This window comes from Mesocricetus auratus, unplaced genomic scaffold, assembly GCF_017639785.1.
Source record: "Mesocricetus auratus isolate SY011 unplaced genomic scaffold, BCM_Maur_2.0 Super-Scaffold_100010, whole genome shotgun sequence".
Taxonomy (NCBI): Eukaryota; Metazoa; Chordata; class Mammalia; order Rodentia; family Cricetidae; genus Mesocricetus; species Mesocricetus auratus.
In genome coordinates, this window is record NW_024429194.1 from 16,656,941 (window position 1) to 16,671,070 (window position 14,130).

Consider the following 14,130-nt stretch of genomic DNA (forward strand, 5'->3'; position numbering starts at 1 on the left):
CCTCCCTTGGGAGGTCTGGGCGTCTACCACGGCTTCCCTCTGTGAAGGACAAAGGCCTGATTTCTCAGCACTCTGCTGCTGCTGGTTTTCTCAGTGAGCACTTCCCACAGCTGTGCGTGTGTGTGTGTGTGTGTGTGTGTGTGTGTGTGTGTGTGTGTGTGTGTGTGTATGTAGGTTGGAGGACAGTTTTCAGGATTTGGTTCTTTTTTCTGTTATGTGGGTCCTAGGGATTAAACTCAGATTGACAAGCGCTCTGCCCACTTGGAAGTCTGCCAGTCCAGCATTATTGCTATGGACAATTTTGTTTTAGTTTGAGAGGGAGAGGGAGAGAGAGAGAGAGAGAGAGAGAGAGAGAGAGAGAGAGAGAGAGAGAGAGAGAGAGAGAGAGAGAGAGAGAGAGACTATGTAGACCAAGCTGATCTTAAACCCCAGTCTCCTTAGTGTTGAGATTACAGCATGTAACACCACGCACGGCTTCTTACAGGCAGCTCAGGGTTATCAGTTGTGTTAAGGTTTCTTGACTCTGAGCCAACAGGAAACACAAAGTAGCTATCAAGGAGCCAGATTTTCCCCTTCTTTTAGTTCCTTGGTTTTTAAAGCATGTTTATTTCATCTTTAAAGCTGTATGTGTGTGTGAGAGGATGGGGTGGGGGTATCCACGCGTGAGCAGGAGCCCAGAGCTGGTGATCTCCTGGAGCTGAGTTACAGGTGGTTCTGAGCTGTTGGACTCGGGGTCTGGGACTTGAACTCGGGTCCTCTGCAAAAGCAATACTCCCTTCAAACACTTAGCCATCGCTCCAGCCCGCTCTTGAGTTTCCTGATTTAAGAATGCGTTCTACCAACTGAGCTACGTCTCCAGGCCCTGACCCAAATCCACTTTTCCTTGAGACAGGGTCTCACTGTGTGCCACAGGCAATCCTCCTGCCTCAGCTTTCTGAGGACTGGGACTACGGAGATGACCCGCCAAACTTGACCGTCCAGTCCCCCCCCTCCCGTCTTGCTTTCGTAGGTATGATGGCTACTCTTGGTTGTCAACTTGAAAACCCCAAACTGGGACACGCCTGTGAGGGATTTTTGCTTCATTCGAAATGTGAAGATCCATTTCTAGTCTGGATCTTTGAGGTGAGAAGACAGCCCTTTGATGCAGATCATTTGATCTGGGAAAACCCACCTCTCCTCTGGACCACGCCTCCTGCTGGCAGCTTATATAAAGACAAGGAAGAAGGGCACTTTTGCTCTTTGCCCCTGCTCTTCTTGCCTCACTGGCAAGTCCAGTCCTTCACTGGCGTTAGAGCCCATTTCTTCGGAATTCCAGTGTATACTGAAGACCAGCTGAGACATCCGGCCTCATGGACTGAACAACTGCTGGATTCTTGGACTTTCTATCCACAGCCAGCCATTGTTGGAGTAACCAGACTGTGGCCTGTAAGTCATTCTAATGAAATATATATATATGTATATATATGTATATATACGTATATGTGTGTGTATATATGTATATATGTTTGTGTGTATATATATATATATAGAGAGAGAGAGAGAGAGGGAGGGAGGGAGGGAGGGGGAGAGATTCATTCTATAAGTTCTGTTACTCTAGAGAACTCTGATGAATACAGTAGGCTGTCTGCATATTTTCTTTGGAGAAATGTCTGCTTAAGCTCTTTGCTCATTTTGAATCTTAGTGTAACATGTTGTTACTTGGTTGCAGTTCTTTGTATATTTGAGAACTTAACCCTCATCGGGCGTATGATTTGCAAATATCTTCTCCCGTTTGTGGTTCTCTTTGTGTATGTGTATGTGGGTGTGCATCTGTCTCTGAGTTCTTTTTTGCATGTGTGTTTGACTGTGGGTGGATGCATCTGTACACGTGTGTATGAGTACATTTACCCATGTAAGCATGTCTGGAGGGGCCAGAGAGTCTTCAGTTGTCTCTCCACTTGGTTTGGATACTATTCATCCTTATTTATGGATACATGTGTATCTCTCTGTGTGCCGGTGTATGGCACATTTGGGGTGGGGGTGCCCTTGGAGGCCAGAACCGGGTGTTAGCTCCTCTGGCGCTGCTGTCAGCCAGGTGACATGGCTGCTGGGAGCTGAAAGAGGAGCCTCCTGAAGCGTAGCAGGCACTCTTCACTGCTCAGCTCCTGCCCAGCCCCTGCCCAGCCCCTCCCCAACCCCTGCCCAGCCCCTCCCCAGCATTGCTGAGACAGGGTCTCTCCGTGAACCTGGCCACTGTGGTTTTAGGTAGACTGGCTGGCCAGCGCGCCCCAGGGATTTACCTGTCTCTGCCAGCCCAGCACTGGAGTTACAAGTTAGCTTTCATGCGAGGGCTGAGTGTCTGAACCCAGGTCTTCATGCCAGCAAAGCGTGCGCTTCACCCAATGGGCCATCACCCAGCCGTGTGCCTGTGCGTGTATGTGTGTGTGTGAGTGTGCGTGCGTGCGTGAGTGTGTGTGCGTGCGTGTGCCTGTGTGTGTGTTTGCACTTATTCATGTGTGAGTTCAGGTATGCATGTTCCATGGCATATGTTTGGAGGTCAAGGACAACCTCAGATATTGGTCTTCACCTTCCTCCTTGTTTGACATGTTATCATTTATCGTCCCGCAATGTGCATGCCAGACTAGCCATTTCAAAACAGGAAGCCAGCACTAGGAGGTGGGTCTGGACGTCGCTGCTGACCTCTCTGTTCCAGACTCAGATAAGCTGTCTATAAGGAAGCCTTGAGCAGCTTCTGCCACAGCTTAGGGTGATAACAAATCCTCCTCCCAAGTCTGAGAGCCAGATGAGCTGGAATGCGGAAGCAATGCTGTTTCAGGGGCGTGGAGACCCCACCTTCCGTGAGGGAGGACAGGAGTGTTCCATTTCAGATGTTTGCACCCATTGACTCAGTGATTCCCTCCCAGGAAGTGTTCCTATGCTCTCATGTGACATCATCACAGGGGTCACAGTACAGCAGAGGTCAAGACACACCCCGAGTTCATCATAGAGATCCGTTCCATCCGTAGGTATTGGCTTAGATTTACAATCCTATTTGTTGTCAGGAAGATCAGGCATGCATGATGTGAGACGCTCTGTGTGTGCTGCGTATAAGGGAGGGCACGGGATGTCATTGTGTGCGCTTCTGTGTGTGATGGCTCTTCAAAGCCCCTAGGGACTGGTGATAGCAGCTGCTTCAAGAGAAAACTGAAGAGGGTGTGAAAACAACTCAGCTTCAGAGCTAATGAGTCCTTCCTTCCTTCCTTCCTTCCTTCCTTCCTTCCTTCCTTCCTTTTTATTTTAGAGACCCAATGCTTATTTTAATAGAAATTTTGTCTGTAGTTTTTACATTTCTCATGTGAGCTATTCTTAATCCCTTGTCCCATGGGTGACTCGGTTCTGGGGAGCAAGGGAGAGAAGGAGGGATTGCAAGCTGAGGACCATGCCTTTCTCCTGTCCTGTTTTGGGTTCCAGGAAAGAGAGCAGGTTGACTCTCATGCCTAGGCTTCTCCTCTATGCTCTTGCCTGAGGAGTAACAGAGATGGGGAGAGGGGCAAAGCTGTCAGTCAAAAAAAACTAGAGCCAGTGGGATGGCTATTCTTGGTTGTCAATTTGACTGCATCTGGAATTAATTAGAACCCAAATGGAGGGAACAACTGCGAGGGATTTTGCTTCATGTGAAGTAGGAAGATCCACTTCTAATCTGGATCTTTGAGGTGGGAAGACAGCCCTTTGATGCAGATCATTTGAGCTGGGAAAACCCACCTCTACTCTGGCCCACGCCTCCTGCTGGAAGCTTATATAAAGCTTTTGCTCTTTGCCTATCTCTCTTGCCTCTTGGAGCCTACTTCTTTGTGATTCCAGCATACCCTGAAGGCCAGGCAAGGCATCCAGCTTCATGGACTGAGCAACTGTTGAGTCCTTGGACTTTCTATTCACAATTAGCCATGGTTGGATGTATATATATCCATATGGATAGAGAGAGAGAGAGAGAAGGTTTTCTCTGTAGATCGGGTTGGTCAGATCTGACTGTCTCTGCCTGGGATTAAAGGTGAGCACCGCCGCCACCACCACTTGGCACAGCGAGTGCTCCTAAGTGATGAGTTTCACAACAGTCGCATGTGTCACCCCCTCTAAAGGTGAGGGTACTAAGAGAGAAATGAGGTGATCTGTACTGCCTGAGGGTTCTGCAGTCCCCATGCTGCCATAGCAAACACTCCAAAGACAGGTTTCACAGAAATAGAAAAAAAATAGTCCTAAAGTTTATATAGAACCACAGAGGACCTCAAATAGCTATGGCCCTCTGGAAAAGGCAAAGAGCTGAAGCAGGGATGGGTGGCACACACTTTTAATCCCTAGAGGAGCTACGGAAGCAAAGAGGATCATGGGTTCAAGGCCAGCCTGGGCTACATATAGGGAGACACTGTTTCAAAAAAGTGTGGGTGGTAGCCTAAATTCTATCTCTAGCACTGGCAGAAAATAATAGAATAGCAGCAAACAAAACAGATGGAAGGGGCTGAAGACAGGTTCAGGGTTTAAGAACACTCACTGGGTTTTCAAATGACCTGGGTTCAATTCTTGGAACCCACATGGTAGCTTACAACCATCCATAACAACAGTTCCAAGGGATCTCAAACTCTCTTCTGACCTCCATGGGTACCAGACACACACATGATGGTACACACACATACATGCAAGCCAAACACTCATACACATAAATAAAAAATCTAAAAAAAAAAATAAAAAAACTGTGGAAATTGGAGACACTGATTGCAAACCATATTTCTGAACTATAGTAATCAAAACAGTTAGGTGTTAGAGATAAAACAGACACACAGACAAATGGAACAGAATAAAGCCCGGGGGAGGGGGGACCTACAAATACATAGTTTCTGTGGTTTGAATGTTTATCCTCTTCAAAACTCATGTTGAAGTTTAATTACCATTGCGATAGTAACAAGAGATAAGGCCTTCAAGCAGCAATTGGGCGTGAGGGTTCCACCCTCAGGAATGGACTGGTGCCAATAGAGCTGGAATAATCCTTCTGCACACTGTGTAAATTATGCTGTGATTAGCTTAATAAAGAAGATAGCTGGACAGGATAAGGTTAGGCAGGAGAACCAGGCTAAGGACTCTGGGAAGAGGAAAGGCTGAGTCAGAGGAGTCGCCAGCCAGACACAGAGAGGAAACAGGAGGTGCAAGATGAAAGAGAGGTAACAGCATGTGGCAGGATGTAGATGAATGGAAATGGGTTAATTTAAGTTGTAAGTGCTAGTTAGTAATGAGCCTGAGCTATTGGCTGAACACTTATAATGTAATATTGAGTCTCCATGTCAGTTACTTGGGAACTGGCAGGTGGGAAAGAAAAGTCTGCCTACATAGAGTGACACTCAGCTGTCATGCTTCTGTCTCGTTGTCCTCCCATTGTAGAAAAACGCAATAGGAGAGCCTCACCATATGCTAGCATCTTGATCTTGGCCTTTTCAGCCTTCAGATCTGGGAGAAAGAAATGTCTTCTTTGTAGATTGTACAGCACTGAGTGGTTGTAGTAGAACTGACTACAGAGAGAGAGACTCAGACAACAATCAGCTTCAACAAAAGGTCCAGGAACACAAGACGGAAAGACAGTGTCTTTAACAAGCAGTGCTGAGAAAATGGATGGCCACATGTAGAAGACAAAGCTGTACCCTTGCCAAATATAAACAGAAATGAACAGCAAATAGAGCAGAGATTTACACACCTAATCTTGAAATAACAGGACTTCTAGAAGTAGGGAGGAAAGTCTTTTTGTCATTGGTTATGATAATGATTTCTTTGAATGTCATTCTAAGGCAAAGACAGACAAATGGGACCTGAGTTAAATCCCCAGAAACACATAAAGTAGTCATGATGGTGCAAGTCTTTTAATCCTAACATTCAGGAGACAAGGCAGGAATATCAGAAATTCAAGGGCTGTGTGTGTGTGTGTGTGTGTGTGTGTGTGTGTGTGTGTGTGTATCTATCACATTAGAGATTATTAGATCCAAGCCATGTATACTATACACTATACAGGAGAGAGAGAGAGAGAGAGAGAGAGAGAGAGAGAGAGAGAGAGAGAGAGAGAGAGAGAGTCACACAATAGCAAAATCCCATAAGTAGCCTAACAGAACTAGACAGAGGACCTGAACAGACCCTTCAAAGGCATCCCTGACGGCTGAGCTTATAGGCCATTGGTAGAGCTCTTGCTTATCACTGCCCTGGCCCTGGGATGCACCTCAGCACCGCTGTGTTGCTCTTGCTATTTCTTGTAGACCGAAGTTTCTCTCTGGCTGTCACACTGCATGATGTTATCTCTTTATTTCTGGAGCTGTGCAGTCTCACTGGGCTGCTGAAGAAGGGAGTTGCTTTTTATTTATGCTGCTGGCCCATGGAGGGCACTTTTATGAGCCTTTGTGCCTTTCTGCAAGTCTGGAAGGTCTTGGCTGGGTAAAAACCCGCAAGTCACACCTGATGTAGAGGGGACAGCTTATGAAGACTGGGTGGAAAGAGTGCACTGTAGGCCTGAAGCCTCAAAAGTCTTCATGAGTGTCCTGTGTGTGTATGCTCACATATGTGTGTGTTTGTGCATGTGTGCATGCATGTGTGTGTCACATATGTGTGTGTTTGTGCATGTGTGCATGCATGTGTGTGCAAGTGTGTGCACATGTGTGTGCTCACACTTGTACACTTGGATGTAGAGGGCAGAGGTTGACACTGGGTGTCTTCCTCAGTCACTCTCCACCTTATTTTTTTTCAAAGTGAATTTTTTTCTTTTAATTTTTTTCAAGACAGGGTCTCTGTGTAACAGCCCAGATTGTCCTGGAACTCACTCTGTAGATCAGGCTTTCCTTGAACTCAGAGATCCGCCTGCCTCTGCAAAGCGCTCACATTAAAAACCTGCACTCTGCTTTAGGTTGGGCTTATTCTCAACTAGCCTAAAATAAGTCTAAGCTAAGGCTAAGCTTTCATAATTAATAAGATGTCTCCATAGCATTATTTGTGAGCTGGCAGTCCAAAGAGAGACTGGCTGCAGTGCTGGCATACCTTTAATCTTAGCACTTGGGAAGCAGAGACAGTTGCAACTCTGAATTGAGACTTGTTTACATAGTGAGTTCCAGGTCAGAGATACGTAGTGAGACCCTGTCAAGAGGAGGGCGGGGGAAAGAAGAGGGAAGGAAGGAATAAAGCAGGACATTATTTGCTGCTGACCTGGGATAAACACAATGAAACCTCCTCACCATAATTCAGCACATTTTCTAGAGAAAACATTTCAAAATTACCTTCAGGACAGAGGATGGAGCTCAGTGGTAGTTTACCTGTCTCGTGAGGCAAGAGGCTCCATCTCCAACACTGCGACAAATGCCAAACATCCCATGTTCTCACAGTGTGACTGAGATCTGGGGACAGCTCCCTAAGATCCCACACTCCTGTCACCAGGAAGGTTTTTGATGCTTTCTCCCATTGAATCAGGTTAGGTTGGTGGCTGGCAGAGACAAGGTTACATATCTTCCAGTTATAAGTCAATAAAAAATGTTCCGTCTTAACTCCATTAGTTTGCTGGTCCTTGGAAACCCTTGCTCTGGCCCGACCTGTGCCTCATTCCCCACCTCATCTGAGGAAGCCCTGTGTGGTGGTGTGAGTGAAAATGGCCTCCAAGGTTCATAGGCACTATTGGGTGTGGCCTTGTTGATGTGATTTTGCTGGAGGAAGTGTGTCTCTGGGGGCAGGCCCAGCACTTCACTCTCTGTGAAACCAGATGTAGAAGTCTCGGCTACCTCTCCAGCATGTCTGCCTGCATGCTGCCATGCTCCTGCCATGATGACAATGGACCAAGCATGTGAACTGTCAGTCAGTCCCAGTTAAGTGCTTTGCCTTATAGGAGTTGCTATTGTTATGATGTCTTTCACAGAAATAGAAACCCTACCTAAGACCACCCACCCCCAGTCTCACAGAGACTGTATTTGGAGATGGGGGTCTATGAGAGGTGAAGTCAAGTACGGTTGCAGGATTCGTTTCGTTTGAGAGATGCCAGAGGCCTCTCTCTCAGTCCTGTGAGGACTCAGTGAGAAGGCAGTGGTACACAGCCCAGCTGGCCAGGAGCTGAGCAGCCAGCATCTTCATTTTATGCTTCCCAGCTTTCAGAGCTGTGGGAAATAGATTTTGTTGTTGTTGTTGTAAGGTGGCCAGGCTTTGGTATCCCTCCTGCCCCACCCCACAACGAGGGGCGTGTCTAGTCCAGAAGAGGGCATTGGATCCCCTGCCGCTGGAGTCGCAAGCAGTTGTAACTCCCAGCTAGAAACCAACCTGGTGCTGGGAACCAAGCTTGGGGCCTTTGCAAGAGCAGTAAGTGCTCCTAACTGTTGAGCCACCTCTCCAGTCTTATAATCTATCTATCTATCTATCTATCTATCTATCTATCTATCTATCTATCTATCTATCTATTCTTTCGTTGCTGCAGGATGGTCAATCATACTGTCGACCATGAGTTTGCATTTGAATTAATTAAATGAGATCAACCTTGAGTCAGGAGGTGGAGCAGCAACCAGTCGACAGAAAGTATTCATAGAGAGTCAAAGGAGTCTGGAAGATGCATAGGAAGTAGAGGGAGGGACTTTGAATATTTTATCTTTTAATAATAAAAAAATTATTTCTTCATACCTGGTCAAATGAGAGGCAGTGTTAGTCTTATAAGCTAGTTTGGATTGAATGACCAAGCTGTTTTGATGAACTATCATCTCTCCTTAACCAAGATGTCTCTCATGTTTGAATCTTATCTTTATCAATCTTGATGGTACCCATAGCTTTTCTTCTGCTGTGGAAAGAAAAGCAAAACCTCTTCCCCAACATAACATATGTCCTGGTTTCCATTTTGAGGTCAGCACATCTTTAAAATATATAGGCTGATTTAAATTTAATAAAGCAATGGGTAATCTATCTCTGGGAGGGGTCTTTATTACCCCTTTCTGTTTATTAGGCATAGCTTTTAAAGTGCAGTTATATCTTTATATAACTGCTTGTCCTGTAGGATTGTATGGTATATCTGTAATATGCAAAAAATAGTTTAATTTTACTAGAGACATATGCTGGAGCATTGCCAGTCTTAATTTTACAGGTATCCCTATAACGGCCGTGATTGCTAATGTGTAACTACAGAATCAGCCTTTCCAGAACTTAAAGCAATTGCCTGAATATATATCTATAGTATGGTGCACATGTTTTAATTTTCCAGACTCTGAAAAATGAACACATCCATTTGCCAAATTTCATTTCTTTGAGTACCTCTTGGGTTGCTTCCTGCAGGTGATGGAGTTTTATTATACATAGAACAGTAGGACACTGTCTTATCATTTCCTTGGCTTATTGCCAAGTGATAGGAAAATCTTTCTTCAGGCTGGAGAGATGACTGAAAGGTTAAGAGCACCGACTGCTCTTCCAGAGGTCCTGAGTTCATTTCCCAGCAACCATATAGTGGCTCACAACCATCTATAATGAGATCTGATATCCTCTTCTGGCGTACATGCAGACAGAACACTGTATACATAGTAAATAAATAAATAAATAAATCTTTAAAAAAGAAGAGTATTTCTTCAAACCTTTGCTGTTAATATGATGTTTCTTATGAAATTCTGGGGATTCCAGCACATTTCCTACCAACAGCTGACCAATTTCATCATTATCTTGTGCAAGATGGTCTGGTGGACCATACAGAATCTAATATGTGTTGTATACAAGGGATGATTTTCTATTTCTGATTGCTCACTGGAGTTAACTAAATTACAAAGTTAATTCTGAATCATCTGGAATAAGTTTAGCAGTTTCAATATGTAAAACAATTCTTTCTACATATTGAGAGTCAGTAACTATTTCTTTTAATTTATTTTGTGTGCATTGGTGTCAAGGTGTCAGATCCACTTGAATTGGGGAGTTTTGAGCTGCCATGTGGGTGCTGGGAATTGAACCCAGGTCTCCTGGCAGAACAGCCTGTGCTCTTACTGTTGAGCCATCTCTCCAACCCTGTTAGTAACTATGTTAGGAAGTTTTGGAAAATCTAATAGTACCGTGAGAACAGCATATAGTTCTGATTTCTGAACTGAATCATAAGGGCTTTGAGCCACTTTACTTAATTCCCCTGACTTATAACCTGCCTTTCCTTAGCTATTTGTATCAGGGTAGAATGTAGGGGCTCCAGAAATTGGTGTCCCTTTATTATATAGGGGAGAATACAAATCGTTCTTTTTTATAAACTGAGGTCTCTTGTTTTGGGGATATTTGTTGCTAATCTCTCTCAATAAATTATTGCAAGCTCATTGCCAGTGTTCATTTTCTGCCCATAATGAGGCAATTTCAGCATCAGTAAAAGATACCACAATTTCTGTTGAGTCTATTCCTGCTACTTGATGAAGTCTCAATTTTCTTTTCAGAATCAATTAAACTTTTCTACATAAATCTTTAAATTTTTACTCTGTGTGTGTGGTAAAAATATGCATTCTAGGATATTATTTCTCTCTGCATGAGAGTTCCTGTGCGAGAGTGAGCAGAAGGAAAAATAACTAAAACACAACCAGGCCCAGTTCCCTCAGCCTCAGCAGATAATTTTCTTGGACTATTTAATTCCTTGTCACCTAGGAAGGTTTCAAATAATTGATTTAGTTCTTGACTTGTTAATCCATTTGTGGGCCATAGCCAGTTAATATCTCCCAGAAACCTTTGAGTATCATTAAGAGTTTGTAATTGGTCTCTCCTGATTAGTACTTTTTGTGGCTGAATTTTTTTTTTTGTAATCTTATATCCTAGGTAGTTAATAGAATTTCCTTTTGGGAGAAGCTTGTGATCCAAAGTGAGGACTGAGAGGGGGCGGTAGTGGGAGAAGCCACCCAAGGAGTGGCCTCAGCGGTGGTGTGTGAGTGTGTGTGTGTGAATGAGTGTGTGCACAGGTGCGTGTGTGTGCACGTGTGCATGTGTGTGTGTGAGTGTGCATGTATGTGTCTTCTGAAGCTCCACATGATCTTGTGCCACATGTTGTACGCCAAATGTTTTTATTTAAGTTGTTCTATTACCAGTAAATTCTTGGGAGTCAGACATTGGGGTGAAAACCTGATAGATCAAAGAAGCCGTGGAGGAGCGACCTGGGAGGCATCATTTATGAAGTTTCAGAGGGAAATTTGAAAGTCCCTTAATGAATCTTTCAGGGAAGTTTGCTGTCGGGGCTGAAGAATCAGTTGTAAGTAACAAGATGCCAGAAGTACATTGCTTTGCTGGGACATTTGATGCTGGTCACCTGGGGCTGAGGAGTCAGTGGTGATTAAGAAGAGACCATCGTCACTGAGGCAAAAACCTCTGGGAAGTGTTTCCTCAGAATCAGCACACGCAAGCTGTGTTCAGAAGTAGGCAAAGTTGTACCTTGTGCTGGCAGCAACATGGTCAGTTGACAGAGTCTCCGGGTGGTGCTGTTTTTTAAAGAGGTCACGGAGAGCAGCTGAGGCTTGGCGCTGTGAGAGCTGTTGGTGAAAGTGTGGCCCAGTTGCAGCAGAAGAAGCCAGCATTTTGGAGATGTCAGTACCATGGAATGATCACCATGATTACCAGTAGCTATGGAGTAGACAGCCTGAGCCTAGGTGACAGAGAAGTGACCCAGGTCCTTTTGAGAAGCCCAGAAGGTCATGAGTGAACCCCAGGTATCGGGCACTGAGTAAATTACATTGTTGGAGTTTGGCTTGATCTGATTGTGACTGTACCCTGATTCTTCCCTCTTGAAATAAGAAAGTATTTAACTTATTTTTTATAGGAGCCCATAGTTGAGAGACTTTCGATTTTAAAAGAGATTTTTGGATTTTAAGTCTAGAGGTGGAATTAAAAATATTTTTAGATTTATTTTCATTATTTTATGTGCATGAGTGTCTTGCCTGAATGTACATCTGTGCCTGAGGAAGTGCGAGCCTCCATGAGGGTGCTGGGAATCAAACATGGATCCATCGAAACAAGCGCTCCTTTTTCTTTCCTTTTATTGAAAATAGATTTTTTCCCTTTTCAAGGCAGGGTTTTTTCCTGTGTAGCCCTGGCTGTCCTGAAACTCACTCTGTAGACAGGCTGGCCTTGAACTCAGAGATTTGCATGCCTCTGCCTCCTGAGTGTTGGGACCACACTGGGGAGGCAGAGTCAGGAAATCTGGGCCCAGCATGGGCTAACTAGTGAGTTTTAGGTTAGCCTACGCTACAAAGTGAGATCAAGTTTTAAAAAACAAAAACAAAAGCTTAGAGAGATGGTTCAACCATTAAGAACTCTTGTTGCTTTTTCAGGGGACCAGAATTTAGTCCCAGCACCCATGTCAATCAGCACACAACACCCCCTATAGCCACAGCTCCAACGGATGCAACACTCTTTGCAGGCCTTGGTGGGTGTAGCAGGTCTTTCTTTGAACAGCCAGTCCCTGAATAATAACACGGAGGCTTCTTATTAACTATGAAAGTTCAGCTAAAATGTAGCTTAGGCTTGTTCCCAACTAGCTCTTAAAACGTAGCCCATTTATATTAATCTACATTCTGCCATGTGGCCTGTTAACTCAGTACCATGCATCCAACTTCCTCCTTGTCTAGTTGGCTAAAGCTGATTCTTCCCTGAGTTCCTCTCTCTCTACAGAAGTCCCATCTGTCCTCTCCTGCCTAGCTATTGGCCGTTCAGCTCACCATTAAACCAACTGGAAGGTGCCTTAGGCAGATGAGGTAAAACAGACATCGTCACAGTGTATAGAAAGATTATCATGCAACAGGTGGGTATCCACTCACGTGTGGCATACACACATATGTACGTAAAGAAGTCTAGAAAAATTGAGTAGGATTTGACAAATGCCAGACGTAGCTATAGTAGGGCCAGGTAGGGAACCCATATTGTCAGGCTATCCTGAAGGCCACACCACAGGTGGTCCTTTTCAGGGTCACTAAAAAGCCTTTGCCCTGGGGGCAGGGCATGGTGGTATGGGACCCAGTGTTTGCTGGAAGTCTACTTTCTTCTGGGGAGTAACACAACAAATAACCTAATCAGCACGCTGTGAAGTTTGGGGATAAAACAGTCAGATGCAAGGTGCTGTCTTTGGATGCAAGATTTGAGAATGCCTCAGGATGGAGCGCAGGAAGAAAATCCACCAGGAGCAGAAACAAAAAGCCCTTATCAGTGTGAGAGCTTGGAGGCTGTGTGGTTTGCACTGAACTTTCTTGTTTTGTTTGATTTTTATCCTTTATTCTTGGGGGGGGGCAGCTACCCAGCTCCTGAATAATCATACACAGACTTAGGAATGCTGGGTTATAGCTTGGCTTATTTCTAGCCAGCGTTCTTAAATTATTCCATCTACCGTTAGCCTCTGGGCTTTTACCTATCTCTATTTCTGTACATTTTTTCCTCCCTTCTTATTCCGTGTCTGCCTGTGTGGCTGGCCACTGTCATCCTCTTTCTCCTTTTCTCTCTCCTCCCTCTTCTCTTTTTCTCCTATTTATTCTTTGCCTGGCAGCCCCGCCTGTCCCTCTCCTGCCTAGCTATTGGCTCTTTATTAGACCAATCAGGTGTTTTAGGCAGGCCAAGTAACACAGCTTCGTAGAGTTAAACAAATGCTACATGAAAGAATGCAACACATCTTTGCATCATTAAGCAAATGTTCCACAGCATAAACCAATGTTAACACGTCTGCAACTGACATGGAGGCAAATCTCCCCCATGTGGCGCACCATGGAAGCTGCATAGAGGTGAGCACTGCTGACCAGGTCACTCATGACAACTGCCACCGGGCTTTACAGGATGGAGGGCATCTTCCAGCCTTGGGAAACCCCATTAGGGCCACAGCTGTCTTCCCAGCACCAGGTCTCATCCTAGGGCCCTATGATCACACCATTACAGAAAGGGAAACTGAGGCAGGAGAGAAGCACTTGCCCAAAGAATGAGCTGTATCGAGCGACTTCTCTGAGTGTGTGAGTGTGTGTGTGTGTGTGTGTGTGTTGCTAAGCGCAGACAAGAATGTCACACTGTGCTTAAAACTGGAGCCCCGGGATCTGAGGGGAATGTGGGTTCAGTGTTGGCCTCAAGGCTTGGTAAACAGCTTCAGGGAAAGTGAGGAGGTTTGAAAGGCCTGGACAACTTCATGGCAACTGC